Below are 12,384 nucleotides of genomic sequence, written 5' to 3'. Positions count from 1 at the left end.
ACTGACCAGTAAAGTCCAAACCACTTGGAAGACCAGAGTTTGTGAAACACTGGTCACTATAGCAAAGCCTTTGACTGCATAGATCATGAAAGGCTTTGGAAAGCCCTTAAAGCCATGGGAGTGCCAACGCCTCTGATAGTCCTGATGAGGAATCTGTACTCAGGACAAGAGGCTTCTGTCAGAACAGAACATGGAGAAACAGAATAGTTCTCAATTGGCAAAAGGCTGCATCTTATCACCCCAACTATTCAATTTACATGCAGAAAATAAATGAAGAGCTGGTTTGAAAAGGAGGAGGGAAGATAAGAGGAAGGAACATCAGCAATCTTAAGATACATGGATGATACAATACTATTATTGGAAAACACCACAGACTTGGAACAATTACTAAGGAAGGTCAAGGAAGAAATGGCAAAGGCAGGCTTGTTACTGAACATAAAGAAAACAAAAATAATGACTTGGGAAGATCTACATAAATCCAACCTAAATAATGAGGAAGTTAAAAGGTTTATTGTATCTTGGAGCAAACATTGATTAGAATGGGAAACTGCAGTCAAGAAACCGAAACAAGACTATGAATGGGAAGAGTAGCCATGAAGGGACTGGGCAAGGTCCTAAAATCTAAAGATATACAACTGAGCACTAATGTCCAGTCCATTGTATCCCCTGTTGCCATGTTCGGCTGTGAGAGCTGGGCAGTAATGGAAGTGGATGAGAAGAACATGAATTCCTTTGAGATCTGGTGCTGGAGAAGAGGCTGAGGATACCGCAGACAGTCAAAAAGACAAACAAATGGGTCCGAGAACAGACCAAGCCTGAAATCTCCCCGGAAGAATAAATGACTAAACTGAGTCTGTTGTATTTTGGCCACATCATGAGGAGGCATGAATAATTAAGAAGGAGAGTAATGCTAGGAAAGGTAGAAGGGAGTAGAAAGAGAGGAAGGCCGCATGCCAAATGGCTAGACATAATTCGGGAGGTTACGGGGCTGAATCAAGGGAACCTGAGCAGAGCAATGGAGGATAGAGGGGTTTGGAGGTGGTTCATCCACAGCGTTGCTGTGAGTCGAAGGCAGCTAATAACAACAAAGCAAGTAAAGACTTAAGGGTTTTATTTCAGCATCAGCTTCTGTGGGTTGTGATTCATTTCAGCTGCATCTGCACTGCAGAAGTCATCTCATCTGACACCACTTTAACTGCCCTGGCTCAATGCTATGGGATTCTGGGAATTATAGTTTTGTGAGTTTTGTGTTAGCCTTCTCTGTCAGAGAGCTCTGGTGCCACAACAAACTACACTTCCCAGGATCCCATAGCATTGAGCCATGGTAGTCGAAGTGGTGCCAAACTGGATTATTTCTGCAGTGCAGATACAGCCTTTCTCAGATGCTTGGAGTACAGTATTGTAAGATCATACACACACACACACACACACACACACACACACACACACATATAGACATATACATACACACGCACACACAATTAAATGATTGTGGATTGAGATCAGAATGAACAAAGGATGGAGGCAATAGCTATTATAATACTATTATAGGTGATATATAAGAGCTCCCTTAATTGTTTTAATCCTAAATGGGTCTTTCGAAGTTGGGTTCCCCCCCCCCTTCCTCTTTGATGCTGTTTTTAAATTAAACATGTTGAATTTGTAAGATGTCTGAGTGGCTGCTAGGAAATGAAAATGGTGACATTGTAAGATAAATTTATTTTGTAAGATCCAGTTAAGGATCCCATTGATTCCTTTGGGACACATCTGTGGTCCAAACCTATGGTTTATTTTCCTTCTCCAAGATTAGTACACATAGAATTATAGGCCCCAAATGCATCATTAATGATTCCTTTTGAAGTTAATGAAATGGAAACATGCTGAACTATGGTTATATTATGGCCATTTCCCATTCTATTTTGTTTATCTTCAGTACATGAGGAAGAGGCTTAGGGGTCCATGTTGGGTCTGATGAAAGTGATGCTCTCCTTCATGCCATCTATTGCCCTTTCACTCAGGGATTTCCAAGATGTGTCTGTATCTGGGAAGACACAGCAGCTGCACAAGAGTTGTGGGAATTCGCTTGTAGTGTAGTGTATTTGGCCTAAAAACTCCGAAGGCACCAATGCCCATTTGATCTTAGAAGCTAAGCAGAGTCAGCCCTGGATAGTAATGGAGTGGGAGACTGCCAACCAAGGTTAGGGGCTGTAGGCTATATTTCAGAGGAAGGGATTAGCAAAACCATGGCTGAGTCTTTCCTTGCCTGTGAAGATGCATGAAATTCATGGGGTCACCATAAGTTGACAGGTGACACACACACTCACAGACACACCTATCTGGATGTAATTCAGTGAAATTCGCCTTCTCCTCCAAATTCTATGCCAGTATAATACCTGCAAGATACATAACCTCTTTGTTTAATAATTTTCTTACTGTCCATGTGGGCTAATCTCATGCTGAAAAAGGAGTGTCCCTTCTTCACCTCCAAATCATGTCTCTCCTGTTCTACAGGTTATAGGTCCTGGTATGTATTTTTACCATATTGCAAGAAAGGTGCTATAATGCACTGACAGCGTTCATGCTTTGCATGAAGGAGGTTCTGTGTTCAGTTTTTGTGTAGGATCTTATGTAGTAAGCAAGCTAAGAAAGATCTATCCCTGTCCCTGAAAAGTCAGTCAGAGCTTTCCCCAATCTTCTAGATATTTTGAACAGTAACTTGTGTCTATCATTCCACTTTAGGAACTGATAGGGATTTATAGTCCAAAATGCCAGGAGAATATCCCCCGAGGGACGTCTGTTACTGATAGAGCTGACCAGAGATCTCCATAGGAGGCAGTATATAAAACATTTCTTCTTCTTCTTCCACACTTGGTGACACTGACCTGCTCCATGTGACAGTTTTCTTTATATCTTCTGTGTGCTACTGAGTGTGTTTTTCAGCATTTGGTGCTTAAAGCCCTATCTAATGTACATGCTGCCCTGGTATTATTCTAATGGGAAACCCTGGTTTCTTGTGACATGAATAGTATATGAGCCTTGAGCTCTCATACTCTGCCCTCCTCTTTTTGCTCGCTGGAGAAGGGGCTTGAAAGCATTTGCTTCCAATTCTTTTTTTATTGGAAAAACAAAATAACTTTATTGAAGACCGTCAGGATAGAAGTGACCAGCAATGTATTTAGGTCAGATCTGAGGCTTCCTTCCTCCCCACGAAAGTATTAAGACTCAAACAAATTAGCTCCAGCTACTCAATTTCACAGTCATTGCTTTTTATGGGTAAACTCTGGTTAAAAGAAACCAAGATCTGATACCTTAGTTCATATTTTGTTGGTTTTCCTCAAGTTGTGTTTAGGGAAATCACATTGTTCATGTTTGGATGTCACAGAGGTCTGTTTAAGTCCATAGAAGGAATGACCCATCTCTTCTTCCAAGGTATGAAAAAGCAAGAGTGGAGATGGGAAACTGTGTCTGTGAGCATACAGCTTTTGTTTTTAATATTGGAAAGGTTGTATCTCTTTATAAAAAAACCAAGGTGTGCATTGACATCTAAAGGGAGGGCTTCCTCACAGTCCCACCATCCTCACAGACAATCTTAGTAAGGATTCGGGAGAGAGCCTTATCCCTGGCTGCTCCCAATAGGTAGGACTTGGCTCCACAGAAAGTCCGGTTGGCTCCTTCCCTCCTGTCTTTCTGCTGGAAGATGGAGACATTTCTATTTGGGCAGGCTTTGGGATTTTAACTATGGAGCTGCAGTGTGTGACATGGTATGCTCTCTCTCTCTGTAGATATATACTGTATATATAAACTGTTTGAAATATGTTTTTGTTTTTAGTGTTTTAGTCATGTTTTCAATGCTGACGCTGAATTTCTTTATAGCTTTTGTAAATTAATGTTTTAGTTGAATATTTTAAAAATTATTGTAACCCTCCTTGTATCCCATTTTGGGAGAAAAGCAGGAATGTAAGTGCAATAAACCTATTAAAGAAAGAAAGTGTGGCTCATTCATGTAATGGGGTTGAATTCTGTGTAAACCACCTCACTCTCTGATCTACAAAAATTATAATGTGTGATGTTGTTATGAAGGATGTTACTTATTACATATGCCTGAAATCTCCCACATTTGGGGGAGGCAGTGGGCATATTGACCATTTTTCCAATGGATGCAGACATGCACTTAATGACTTGTATGTCTGTGAGGGAGGGATAAGTCTTAGAGAGTCTGTTTTTCTCATACAAAAGGAAAATATGGAGGGAGAGGAGAGAGAGAGAGAAAGTGAAGTGGGAGATTAATAGAGAGAAAAGCCATGAGAATAGAAAGAGAAAAATCAGCGAGGAAGAAAAATTGTGAGAGAAACAGATCCTCACACACAAAGAAGCAAAACAGCAAAGGGATGAGGTGTGTGATGACATGTATGTGCCCATGAAACCACTGTGTGTTGTGATCAGTGGTGTGACACTGAAAGTCAGGCCTTTGCTTAGATGTTCAAGTAACTGTTTGTATATGATGTGAAAAGGGCTGATGTGAAAGTGTAAAGGCAGGATTACTGCTGAACATAAAGAAAACAAAAATAGCGACCATGGAGAAGCTGCATAAATTCAACTTAGACTGTGAGGAAATCGAAAGTTAGAGTTCCTTGGATCAAGCACTGATCAGAATGGAGACTGCAGTCAAGAAATCAGAGGAAGGCTAGGAATGGGGAGGGCAGCGATGAAAGAACTAGACGAGATCCTAAAGATAAACAACTGAGCACTAAAACTAGAACCGTCCAAATCATGGGATTCCTCATCACTTTAGACACATGTGAGAACTGGACAGTTAAGAAAGCCAACAGGAAGAAAATCAACTCAATCGAGATGCGATGGTGAGGAAAAGTGCAAAGGATCCCATGGACAGCCAAAAAGCCAAACAAATGGGCTCTAAAGCAGATCAAGACAGAACTCTCTCTGGAAGCCAAGATGACTAAATCGAGGCTGTCGTACTTTGGACACATCACAAGAAGGCATGACTCATTAGGAAGGACAACAATGCTTGGAAAAATAGAAGGTAGAGAAAACCGTGTGCCCAGTGGTTAGAGTCAATAATCGGACCTGAATTTGCGGGACCTAAGCAGAGCAACGGAGCACAGGGGTCTTGGAGATGTCTCATCCACAGGGTCAGCATGAGTTGGGGGCCTCGGGACCAGTTCAAGGGCAGTTAGCAACGTGTATATGATGTGAAAATGACAGATTGGAGTCTGTAAACAGTACAATGTAATCTGATTTCCTTATTCAGCTTCTTCAGAATATTCCAACTGTCATATTTTGGAATTAAATGAAGTTTGTAGCAATATTATACTCTGGTTATTTGGCTTAAACGTCATACAACAAAGAAATACTACATTAGCCACACAGAGAAGAAAGTAAAGGGTATGTTGAATTGTCTAGACTAGAAGATTGTGGAGAACCTGGGGCACTGGTGGTGCAGTGGTTAAATGTCAGTGCTGCAGCCATGGTTGTGAGTTCGATCCCAGGCAAGGCTCCAAGGTCCACTCAGCCTTCCATCCTTTCGTAGGTCAGTCAAATAAGTTACCAGCTTGTTGAGGGCAATTGGCTTACATGTTGTAAGCCATTTAGGGAGTGCTGAGTGCACTGATAAGCAGTACAGAAATGTACATGCTATATTGCTAATGCTGTAACACAATAATTTGGGAATTGTTGCTTCTGTACTTATGTATTTAGAGTATTTATTCTTTTCTCTTTGGCCACAAAGGATCCCAGGGCAGCTTACAGATGGTTAATTACTCAATTCCCTGCCCCTCAGGCTTACAATCTAAAAAGACACGACACAAAAGAGAAGGGAATGGCAGTGGGGAAGGGGATCAAGTCAAGCAGGTACTGCTGGTTTTTCTCTCCCTTCAAGACCAGGGCAGTGGCATTTAGAATGAAGGGAGCACCTCTAAACCTAGTTCCCAGGTTACCAGGGGATTGCCAGAGTTTTGAGGTCCCCCTGTTTCGCTCCTCTTGGCTTTGGCCTAGACTTTGGCTTTTCTCTACCCCCCCCCCCCCCCGCCGAGCCCTCTCCCCTCAGGACTCCAGAGAAAACTTCTCCCCCAAAAAATGTTGCTTCCAATGCTATTGAACTCTGTCCTGTGTGATTCTCTCTATTTGGCACAAAACAATTCCCCAAATGACGCATCAGAAGGGAGAGTCTCTCCTCTGCCCCACTTTCCAGGAGGGAGGGGGCTGCTCAATACCCTTTTAATTTTTGGATCCTGATTCCCTCCATGGCCATGCCTCTCTCCAAGGGTCTTCCCTGCCCTCTTTTCTCATAATAATCCCCCAAGTACCTGGGCCCTAAGCAATCCCCCAAGGAGGGAGCAGGAAAGGAAAGAGGGAGAGGAGGCCTGGCAGGACCCCTGACTTTCTTTGGGGGGAGAAGAGGGGCTTCCTTCCTTCTTATAACCCCCACAAGTGCCCCCAAGAAGACCCTCCAGCCATTCCTCTGAATGAACGAAGGCTCTCCCCCTTCCCTCCCTCCTCAGAACAGACTGTGAGGGCATCAATGGCTTCAGGGGCTGTTAATGCACAGATGCCTCCGAAAGCCCCTCATCAGAAAGCACAGGGATTGCCAGGGCCTAGATGCTGCTTCTTATTCCGCTGGCAGCTTTTGCGAGAAAAAAAGGTATGCGCTAGGGGTTCAGCGGCCTCCCCTTCCTTCCCCCCTTTCTTCCTTTGAGGAAACAGCAATGGAGCCCAAAGTAGAGAGCTGGACTCAGGAGGGAAAGTCAAGAAAGGAAGGTGTTAGAATCCTGTTAGTATTCTACCAGATAGTGTTTGTAGTGTAGTATAGTAGTTGGGGGATAATGGGGCTTTAGCTGCAGTGGAAGAGTAGATAGTGATGGTAGTGCATACCAGGGCCAGGTGTCTTATCTAGTGGCCTTGAGAGCCTGGCTCTATGAGCGCTCAGAGCTGGGGAATGTGCTTTCACTTTTGTGGGAACCAGGAGGGGCTTCGCTTGGCGGGTTTCTGCTTGGGAGGGGATTTGGCTTTTGGGAATTCTGTTCCTTTGTCTTTGGGGAGGGTGTGGTCAGTCTCAGCTAAGAAGCTGAGTGAGGCACATGTCTGATTCTGGATCTATCAATAAAGTGCTGTTGATTATATCAATCAAGCTGACTGGTTGATTGTCTGGAATTCTGGGTGCTAACTCTGACAGTTAGCTGAGACTCCTTATACCAACTTCTGCAACAACCATGACGGACCAGGAGGCTAAAGGGGAAACTGCATCCTCCAAAGAAAGCCAAACGACCGAGGCTGTGGGGGACACTCAGACTGAGGCTCGAGGAACTGGGGCAGCGCCAAGGGTGGTGAGGCAGCAGTTGCCACAGACCCCACTGGCACCAGGGCAGTGGTTTGGCTTGCCAGTGGCGCCACCCCGAACGAAAGAGCGAAGGCGTGCTACACGCTGGTCGGACTGGGACACAGGCTTTACGCAGCCGCTGCAACTGCCTCCTGGGGAAGAAGCCGACTTGGAAACGCAGGTACAGCAGCTGACGGTGGACATGGAGGGGGTCCAGGGCACCCTGGCCACGATCCTAGAGGTCCTCCAACGGCTCACTGGTGAAGGAGGAGGGGGAGCAGGAGCAGGAGCAGGTGCAGGACCGGCCCCTGCCCCAGCAGTGGTGCTCCCAGGGGCTGGAGCTGGCGCGGGAGCTGGGGAGGAAGAGGCTTTGCCCCAGGGTCCCCCACCGGCGGCACCCCCCCAAGACAGAGTGCACGAGGTCCAAGCCAGGAGGCTGGGAGTCAAGTTTGATGGGGATCCCCACACCCTGCCCTACTTCCTATCGCAAGTGGCGGACCATATGGAGGAGTGGGGACCCACCTTCCCCAACGAGGCAGCCAAAGTAAAGTGTGTGGCTAGACATCTCAAAGGGGAGGCTGCGAACTGGCTGGTGCAGCTATACGACTGCCAGGCCACTGAGCTGAGAAGCCTAGCAGAATTCATGAGAGCTCTAAGGGCCAGATTTGAAGACCCCTTTCGGGCTAGCATTGCCTTGGCTGAACTTAAGGCTTTGGATCAGGGATCCAGGTCGGTGTCTGAATATGCAATGGAATTCAGGAGATTGGTGGCACAAGTGCCTGACTGTACGGAGGGAATGAAGATTCAGTACTTTAAAGAGGGACTGCGTCCTGAGATTGTGAGATGGGCCCTTACCAGAGGCAACCCCCCCACCGCGATGGAGTGGATCAGATTGGCTGGAGAGGCGGAGGCCATTCAGCAAGAGGTCAAGATGCTGTCTCGGAGGAGAGAAAAAGATTCCAAAGGAAAGGGAAACAGGGCCCCAGCACCGAAAGCTAAAGGGCAAGGAAGCTCTGCGGAGAGTGAGTGGGAGAGAAGGCGCAGGCTGGGCCTGTGTTTGAAATGCGGCAATAAAGGCCACTTAATTGCAGCCTGTCCAGACAAAGGCCAGGAGAGGAAACCCAACCCCTCACAGACCCCCCCTGGCAAAGCAGCGAAAGGGGGAAAAGGCAAGCCAGAGAAGAAGACCCCAGCTGATCGCAGCCTGCAAGCAGCGGAGGAAGGGGAGTCTGAAGTCTGGACAGACAGTGGGAGTTCGGAGCCTGAGGAGGGGCCTTTAAACTACCAGAGCCTGCCTTAGAAAGCGGCGAAAGGCGGGCTGATGGAACTGAGAGCCGCGTGCGAATGGTGAGTGGGGGTGTCCCCCTATTTTCATTGACTGTGACTTTGATGGTGGGGTCAAAGAAAAGGGCCATGCAACTAATTGCAGCCATTGACTGTGGGTGCACCAGGTGCTTAATAAACCCGGCTGTAGTCAGCAGTTTGGACATTGCAACTCACCCCTTGCAGGAGCCCATACCCTTTACACAGATGGATGGGTCTCTGATGGGTGGGCAAGCAGCAGAGAGGAAAACCGCCCCGTTGTGGCTTGGGGTGGCAGACCATTGGGAACAACTTCAGCTGGTGGTGGGGCCCACCTACAACTACCATTTGATGCTGGGAATTGACTGGTTGCATCACCACAACCCCTCTTTAAGGTGGAGGGACAGACAATTGATTTTTGATGATCCAGTCTGCAGAGAGCATTGCCTGGACCAGGCTGTTGTGCTTCCTCCTCTCCTCCCGCCGGTGCCACGCCCGGGGTTGACTCCAAAGGAGGCGGCTGCCCATTTAGAGACTGTGCAAGGAGATGGGATAATGGACTGTGTTGGGGAGGGAGCAGTCTCCTTCCCTCAGTGCTATCAAGATTTGCAGGGGGTTTTTGAAGCTAAGGAATGTGATGTGCTGCCTCCACATAGAGAGACGGATTGCGCCATTGAAATAGAGCCGGGGGCGCCGCTGCCTAAACCTAAGTTGTACTCGATGACCCCAAGGGAACTCACCACCTTAAAGGAGTTTATTGAGAAAAACTTGGCCCGGGGATTTATTAGACCATCGACCTCGACTTTTGCCGCTCCTGTCTTCTTCAGGGAAAAGAAGGATGGCTCTTTACGGTTGGTCACAGACTACCGTAACTTGAATGGGATTTGTAGTACCAACAAATACCCCTTGCCATTGATGAAAGACATGCTGGGACGGTTGGTCACGGGCAAGATTTTTACCAAGCTGGATTTGAGGGATGCTTACTACCGTGTTCGCATCAAAGAGGGGGATGAATACAAGACTGCATTTAATTGCCCCCTGGGGGCATTTGAGTACCTAGTTCTCCCTTTTGGCCTTGCGGGGGCGCCAGGGATTTTCATGAGGCATATTAACGAGGTACTACATGACCTATTGTTTGAAGGGGTCCTGGTATACCTGGATGATGTGCTAATTTACTCCAAAGACTTGGATAGCCACATTAAGTTAGTCCGAGAGGTACTCAAGAGACTGTTGGATAATCAGCTGTATGTGAAACTGTCAAAATGTCATTTCCACACAGAAAGGCTGGACTTTTTGGGGTATAGGGTTTCTAACCAGGGCATAGAAATGGATCCTGCTAAAGTGCAAACTGTACTAGACTGGGCGCCCCCTAGAAACCGCAAGGATGTTCAGAGGTTCTTAGGCTTTGCCAACTTTTACAGACAATTCATTCCTGATTTCGCCAGAATTGCATTACCCATAACTGACCTACTTAAAACTAAGTCTTTGGAGAAGAAAGGGGGGGAGGCACCAAAGGGGAGCAAGGGACCCAAGCCTTCTGCTCCAATTCGGTGGTCAGAGGAGTGCCAACGGGCTTTCGACCAATTGAAGTTGCTGTTCAGTAATGAACCCATTTTGCTTCACCCTGACCCAGATAGGCCCTTTGTTGTACAAGTGGATGCAAGTGACTTTGCTATGGGCGCTGTATTGTTGCAAAGGGACTCAGATGATAAACTAAGGCCATGTGCTTACCTGTCTAGAAGGTTCCAAAAGGCTGAGTTATCTTGGCCTTGCTGGGAGAAAGAGGCTTATGCCATAAAACACGCCTTAGAAAGTTGGCGGCAGTTCTTAGAGGGGGCTCCACAACCTTTTGAGGTGTGGACGGACCACAGGAATTTGGAGGCATTGCAAACTCCTCGAAAACTGACCCCCAAACAGAGAAGGTGGGCCAAGGACTTTTATAAATACAAGTTCAAGCTGAAATTCTTCCCTGGGCGCCAAAACATTTTGGCTGATGCACTTTCCAGGTTGCCACAACATGAGGGAAAAGAGGCCATTCCACTGGAAACTATCTTTTCCCCTGAACAGTTGGGCCTAGCAGTAATTACTCGCAGCAAGGCCAAGGCTTCATCACAGCCCCCTGCACAGGCTAAGTCTGAAACCCTGCTGGATGACATTCTGCTACGGATCCAGCAGGTGGCAGAGGCGGATGACTGGCTACTGAGCCACAAGGACTTGCTGTCTCGTAATGCACAGGGACTGTGGGTAAAGAATTCTAGAATCTATGTCCCTGCTTCCATGAGAGAGGACATTTTAAAGCTCTGCCATAATTCTAAAGCTGCTGGACATTGGGGTTATCTGAAGACTTGGCACAAACTACGCAACACTTATTGGTGGGAAGGTGTGCGTGCTGATGTGGATGCTTTTGTAAAAAGTTGCTCTGTTTGTGCTAGGGCCAAGCCTGTTGTGGGAAAACCCAGAGGTTTACTGCACCCTTTACCCACGCCGGACTCACCCTGGAAACACATTGCTATGGACTTTATAACTGATTTGCCACCAAGTAAAGGCAGAGACACCATTTGGGTGGTAGTGGACTTGTTTTCTAAACAAACACATTATGTTGCTTGCAAGGGGATGCCTTCGGCTTCAAAGTTAGCTGACCTTTTCATTGCCTATATATATAAATATCACGGATTGCCTGATAGAATAATTTCGGATAGGGGCAGTACCTTCACCTCTAAATTTTGGAGGGTACTGCAGAAAAAATTGGGGGTTCAATTGGCCCTCAGCACGGCCTATCATCCTGAGACGGATGGGCAATGTGAAAAAACGAACATGGCCCTTGAGAGATACCTGCGGTCCTACACTAATTATTTGCAGGATGATTGGTATGACTTGCTCCCTCATGCAGAGGTAGCTTTCAATAGTGCTGTCCATAAGAGCACTGGGCAGTCTCCTTTTTTGATTAACTATGGATTTGAACCTAAGTTGCTGCCTGCATTGCCTGTTGAGAAGTCTGACCCTGTTGCGGTGTCTCAATGGTCTGAGAAAGTCAAGGGAGCCTGGCCCATGATTACTAAAGCACTGCAGGACGCCAAACGTCAGTACAAAAAGTATGCGGACAGAAAAAGGTCAGATGGTTGGGACATTAAGCCTGGGGACATGGTCTACCTGTCCACAAAGAATTTGAAGTCCAGGTTTCCTTCAAAGAAGTTGGGTCCTAAGTACATTGGCCCTTTCCCTGTTAAAAGACTGGTGAATGATGTCACTGCCGAACTCATTCTTCCCAAGTCCTATCGTCATCTTCACCCCGTTTTTCATTTCAGGTTGTTGAAACCAGATCGGAGCACGGACCGGTGGAAGACCACGGACTGTCAGCCTCTGCCCATGATGATTGATGGGCAACAACACTTTGAAGTTGCAAAAATTTTGGACTCTAGGTTGCACAAAGGCAAACTCCAGTATCTCATTCGCTGGAAGCATTTTCCTGTTGATCATGATGAATGGGTTTCTGTTGCTCATGTTAATGCGCCTGATTTGGTGGCTCGTTTTCATGCACAGTACCCTGACAAGCCTTCTCTTTCTGCTGTCACTTGATTTAGTTTTCTGCTGTCTTTTGGGGTAGGGGGGTTTCCTTTTTTTTCGGGGGGCTGACTGTTAGAATCCTGTTAGTATTCTACCAGATAGTGTTTGTAGTGTAGTATAGTAGTTGGGGGATAATGGGGCTTTAGCTGCAGTGGAAGAGTAGATAGTGATGGTAGTGCATACCA

The sequence above is a fragment of the Sceloporus occidentalis genome, unplaced genomic scaffold (genome assembly GCF_023333645.1).
Source record: "Sceloporus occidentalis isolate IW3139 unplaced genomic scaffold, rSceOcc1.0.p SCAF_493, whole genome shotgun sequence".
Classification (NCBI taxonomy): domain Eukaryota; kingdom Metazoa; phylum Chordata; class Lepidosauria; order Squamata; family Phrynosomatidae; genus Sceloporus; species Sceloporus occidentalis.
The sequence above is the reverse complement of the archived record's forward strand: the minus strand, read 5'-3'. Positions refer to the sequence as shown.